The sequence below is a fragment of the Propithecus coquereli genome, unplaced genomic scaffold (genome assembly GCF_000956105.1).
Source record: "Propithecus coquereli isolate 6110/MARCELLA unplaced genomic scaffold, Pcoq_1.0 Scaffold88, whole genome shotgun sequence".
Classification (NCBI taxonomy): Eukaryota; Metazoa; Chordata; class Mammalia; order Primates; family Indriidae; genus Propithecus; species Propithecus coquereli.
In genome coordinates this window covers 7,011,920-7,017,903 of record NW_012155062.1, presented here as the reverse complement: position 1 = coordinate 7,017,903, position 5,984 = coordinate 7,011,920, and the positions used below count along the sequence as shown (strand labels likewise).

General features: G+C 44.8%; 1 pseudogene across 1 annotated transcript; it reads right to left on the bottom strand.

The window, feature by feature from the left end:
- Positions 1 to 5,179: 5,179 nt before the first annotated feature.
- Positions 5,180 to 5,613, bottom strand: LOC105826320 (annotated as a pseudogene). Its single transcript, XR_001138304.1, has one exon. The product of XR_001138304.1 is annotated as a 10 kDa heat shock protein, mitochondrial pseudogene (transcript).
- Between the last annotated feature and the right edge of the window lie 371 nt (positions 5,614 to 5,984).

The following is a 5,984-nucleotide window of genomic DNA, read 5'->3' as shown; positions in this document are numbered from 1 at the left end:
GAGGAAGGGGCAGGACCCCGGAGGAGGGTCCAGCCGGCAGGGCTCTGGTGTTGGAGGGTTGCAGCCACTGCTCTGTGGCCCTGAGCAGGGAGGCAGTGTGCAAGAAAAACACCACCTCTCTCTCCTCCCATTAGTCAATCTCTTGCTGCTTTTTCCTGTTGGCCAAACCCAACCAGAAGCCACAGGGCAAGAAAGCCCAGGTAAGACCATGCACAGAGATCAACCTCCCAGAGCCCAGGGCCGAGCATGGAGTAGGGAGGAGGGGGTGGGGAGAGAGGGGATGGCAGGTAAGATGTAATGAGCCCAGCACGAAAGGCCTTGTTAGAAGTTCTGCCTGAATTCGGTAGGCAAAGGAGAACTGCTGGAGGTTTTTGAGCAGGATCATGATTAGAACCATGCCTTCAAAATGCTTACACTGTCATGATATTAAAAATTAACGTAAATGGGGGAAAATATTGATATGTAGGTTGATTAAGACCAGAAGGAAGCAGGAGCTTTTTGGCATGCACGCCAGCCTTGGTGCTACTCTGCAGGGTCAGAGGCTCTCCCCAGGGCTGATAATGACGGCCAAGAGCATGGGTGACCTGCCCGCAGCTCGCCTGACCTTGGCCTGCTGGTGCAGTTTTAGCTTGCTGCACATACTCTTTTCTGAAGAACAAAGCCCTGCCTGTTAATTATTCAATGAGTCGCTAAGGAAATAAACCAAAGTTTATAGGATTGATTCATCCATCGTCAACATTAAAGCACTATGAAAATGTTGGCAGACACATGGGGACATGTCGATTCTAAATTCCCGCGTGGGACTCTGGAATGGATGGTTCCTTGGGGGATGTGTGGGAGGGAGGGGGGCTGCTTCCAACTGCAGCCACGCTGGGAAAATACAGTGGTGGGAAGAGAATCCCAGGCCAGGAGCAGGGCTCTCCACTTTTGCATGAGAAAAGGGATCTCTGTAGGCTTTTCAGTAACGTGCAATCGTGAATTGAGGAATATAAAGTCACCAGAATTGAGCGCTCTCAGTGGGGGATCCAGTCAAGGCATCTCTTTTTGCCTGATACGGTTCAGCATCAAGGCCAAGTCTGTCCCACATGAGGAGCTAACACGTAGAAGAGGGAGCAGACCTCCCTCTGCTATTCCTGGAGCAAGAACCAAGGCCAAAGGGGAATATTACTGAGATGCTTGCTTTCTTTCAACATGTGCAAAAACTCTAACACTCGAAGGTGATCAACAAATGAATGGCCTACCTTGTGAAAAGGTGAATTCCCCGTTCTTACAAGAACCCAAGCAGATGTCTGGTGGTGACTTTTATAACATATTTTGGAAGGCAAAATATCCCTACAAAGGAACCAGAGCAAAGACTGAACTGTGTCACACTCATATGTTGAAGCCCTGGAAGCCCACAGTACCTCAGAATGTAACCTTATTTGGAGATACGCTCTTTAAAGAGGTAATTAAGTGAAAACATGGTCTTTAGTATGGATTCCAATTCCATATGACTGGTGCCCTTACGAGAAGAGGAAATGAGGGCACAGACAGGCACAGAGGGAATTCCACGTGAAGACACAGGGAGAAGACGCCGTCTCCAAGCCAAGGAAAAGGCCTCAGAAGGAACCAACTCTGCTGATGCCTTCATCTCAGACTTCTAGCTTCCGGCACTGTGAGACAATACATTTCTGTTGTTTAAGCCAGCCAGTCTGGCTAATACACCCTCAATCTTTCTATGATTATATTATTTGATTTGAAAATTTAAATAAAAAAGTTTATTCACTGGAGTTCAGAATAACACTAAGGATAACAAGTCTTGGCATTTAATAAAACAACAGGAGCCTCAGGCTGCAGTTGCAAATTACTTAGCTTCTTAAATAATTGAAATAGGAGGCATCACAGAGAAGAAATCACTTGCAGAATGTACTCATTCATTAAGGAATATCCATTGTGGGCTTTCTCTGTGCCAAGAACATCAAATCTAAGCCACAAGCAATCGGCGGACCTGTTTGCAGCAGGCAGAGCTACTGCAGGGAGGAGTCGGTTTTCCTTGGCAGAGGGACAGGCAGGAGTGGCCATGGGTGTCTGGGTATTTGGGTATTAGGACATAGGAACAAGTGGCTCTTGTGTGAAAGAGAGAACTGACTTTTCTCTGCACCCCTGTAACTGAGAGCAATAGGCAGAGGTGTCTGAGAAGTAGACTGCAGCTCAACATTAGAGGACCTGTCAAACCCTCAAGCTCCATGAAGCTGAAATGGGCTTTCCATTGGGGGTGAAGAGGTATTTGAGCATTGTCTTCACAATCACGTGTGGGGATGTTGTAGCACGGTTCCAGTATCAGAAGTGAGATAAACTACATCTTAAGGAGCTCTGCAACCTTGTTCTTCTGTGATATTTGAGGACGATTAACTTCACAATGGTATGAAAGAAAAGATGGAAATGGGAGGGCCTATTATGAAGCCTTCAGAATAATTCAGCACTGAGAGGCTCTAGGTCTTCATGAGACTGCCAGGGAGGTAGGAAAGCTGGACATAGTGAGGATAAGAGGGTTCCCCTGGCCCCCACTTCCCAGGGGTTCTGCTACTTCCCCATCAGGTAAATCTGTCTGGAGCAGCACTGGGTCCCCTGCCCTCTGGCACCTGGTTGGGCTTAGCCAATGGGGAGCCCAGCAGGAGGCTAGAAGGAGGGAGGAGGAGGGAGTCAGGGTATTTCTTCCTTGGTTCTCCCTTCCACCTCAACAAGAGGGCACCCTTGTTGGCCTGCTCTGAATGACTCTCTCCCCTCCTCCTGCCAGGGCTAGGGGGCAGCAGATCTACTGTGCCACGCCTTTGTTAAGGGTCCCTTTGTAAATACAATCTCCTCCAATTATCCTCATTTGAGTGTGCCATCTACTTTCTTTCTTGTTTTCCTGACCCACGCAAACTGCGTGACTGGATTTGGCCAATGATAAATTTTCCGTAAATCAGTGCATTTCAAAATGCACTTTGAGGTAGGGGTGAGGCTGGGGGTGTTTTGTCTGTGGCCAATCAGAGCAGCTCCATTCACCTCTTGGGCTTCTCTCTAAAATTCCATTTGTATAAAGGATTTCACAACTTAGACTCAGTTTGAAAACCTCAGGTCAAAAAACCCCAAAACAAAACAAAAAAACCTGTGCGTTAATTTTAAGTGTGGATTAAGAATTGATATCATCATCCAATCCTTGCTGCAGATCTCAGGTAAGCCATGGTCTAGCCAGTTTCTTGGGCTGTAACTTTGTAGAACAATATGAAATGGAGAATTGGCATTGTTCCATTTAATTTGATAAATGAGCATTACTAGCAAGGTGGAGTGGCTTAGTGTCTAAAAAAATCCACTTTGCAGTGTAAATTATTCAGGAAACCTGTCTATATTAATCAAATCAGCTGGCTAATTGCCAAATCTCCACTTCTTTCTGTATTACTTAGGGCCAAGATGGAATGATGAGACAGGGTGGGGAGGTCAAGGGGGCAGGAGAGGTTGACACCCATCCTGCGTCTTCATCAAGATGCTGTAAGACGAAGCCTGCTCAGATGTGTCCCCAAGCCCGTGACATCTGCCATGAAACATTTGCTCTTAAGACAGCTCTAAAATCTGAGGTCAGGACAAACTGTGCGTCCTCAAGGAGAGATACTTTGGTAAGAATACATTTTAGAAATCTTTGAGGAACCAAATTATGAGGACCAAGAAACATCTTCCTCCCAGTGTGAGTCAGCTGTATTCAACTGCCAAGGATGTAACAGTCAGAATGAGATGCAAAGCCCAAAGCCACAGTCATTGATTGGCTAAATGTGAAAAAAAAAAATGCCCCATGAAGCGTAATATTATACAGCACTTGTTGCGTGAGCACCTGCACTCAATGAGGAAGGCAGAACAGAAGCGGGAACTAGTAGGAAAAGCAGATGTCAAGGGTGTGGATGAAACAAACATACCCTGAAATTCATCTTGGGACAACGTGAAGTGTCAGAGTATTTGAAACGGTTTTGTTCAAAATGAGATTTCTAATTTCTAGGAAAAAAATACACATTTCTTCTTTACGAGGTAGAAGATTGGTGAAATGTGGAGCTCAAGGGGGGGCCTGCCATCGGGGCGGTAGATTCCACGGCTTCCTGTGGGTTCCGAGGCAGTGTCAGGGGTGGTGAACCCAGGGTGACTCTTTGGAAACATGGCCTTCAATTGCGGAAAGTCTGCTCATTCCAGGATTTCATGTCTGTGTCTGTTTATTATCTTTTCCCAACAGGACAGTGGTTTGGAAAGAGCACTGGTGTGGGCCTCAGAAGCGCTGGGGAAAGCCCTACATGGGCCGCCACCAGCTGGTCCTGAGATGCTAACGTTGCAATTGCCCTGGCAGACGTGAGAAGGAAAGGCAGGGGGCCGCGGTATCGAGTCTTCAACATGGGGAGGGTTTACGGTTTGCAGGCGGATTTGAGCATGCAGGCGGGCTGAGGCCTCTCCACACATACTGATCCTCTCTGGGTGGATTCAGTGCTGCATCTGCGAGTGGAAGGATGGGTGGGTCCACAGATGAAGGGCCTTGGGACAGGAGATCTAGCTGTGCCCCACTGGGTTTCTGCCCCTCCCCGGGAATAGGGGCTTCAGCTGAACAATTTCGTCATCTCTCCCAGCCCTAAATTGTGCTCTACAATGTTATGTTCTACTCATCCATGAGGCACCAATTTTTCTTTCTGACTGATTGCCCAGGAAGAATTCATAGAGTTCTTAATGTATTAAGTAATCCTTTCTTTTCTTTTATTTAAAAAAAAATAGAAAATGAAGACATAGATGACTGTTTTTCATATATGACTACTCTCAATTTAAAAACTTTTTTCTAACCAAACTTAATGTGTAACTTTGAGTTGCTTTACATAAAGCGCTTTATAAATGGATGGTATTTTTGCCTAGACATAAGCTAGAAGGATTACCTTCTATGCTTCAGTAATTCCATGGATGATGGGAAGGTCCTAGTTGAGTGGGGCTGATTTGATATAAAATTTTGAAGATCAAAATTTACCCAGAATCTCAAAGTTCGGACATCTACTCTGAAGACAAAAAACAAAGCAAACAAACAAAAACAAAAAAACTCAAGTGAGACTGTCAAAAAGATAAAGACTGTTTTACTTCTGTTATCACAGGAAACTTTCCAAGGTTAGTTTGATTAAGTATCAATCCAGGAGCTTATAAATTTTTTTTTTTTAGACATCATTAGTTTATTATAAAAGAGAGACATGGAAATTATTTACATGATGAAGGATTTCAGAACTTCAGTGGAATGAGCTTCATGTCAATGCCATTTCAATAGTGATTTATTTCAGTCTACATACTTTCCAAGAATGTCACCATCTCTAAATAAGAAATAATCCTTGTCATCTAGAACACTTTGGTGCCTCCATATTCTGGGAGAAGGACTTTATCTCCAACTTTCACACTAACTGGTTGAATCTCTCCACCCTTTCCTTTAGAGCCCGATCCAACAGCCACTACTGTTGCTTGCAACACTTTTCCTTGAGATTTTTCTGGAAGCATAATGCCTCCTTTGGTTACAGTTTCGGCTGCACTCCTTTCAACCAATACTCAGTCAAAAAGCGGTAGGAACTTTCTAAATGCTTTTCCTGCCATGACTCCCGCCGCCGCAGCTCGTACCCTGCTCTCGTGCAGCCGCCCAGGAGCTTATAAATTGATCCATAAACTTACACTTTCTGTTTTCTAGAATGCAATGCCAAAAGTTGCGAGGGACAATTTAATATGGTAAATGGGCCCAAAACTCTTGATATCAGAACCAAAATTAGAGGCCAAATCAAGAAATCCAAAAACTTCTCCTAAAACAGTATTAAAACACAAAGCAGGTTCTCAAGTGGTAGAAGGTCCACAGCTCAGAGAATTTAAAATAAGAATAAAAATTGCCCCCAAATCTGCCATATCTGATTTTTAAATAAATCCTTGAAATTTAGATCATCCCTGGCTCTGTCTTTCCTGAGCACGTGAAGACA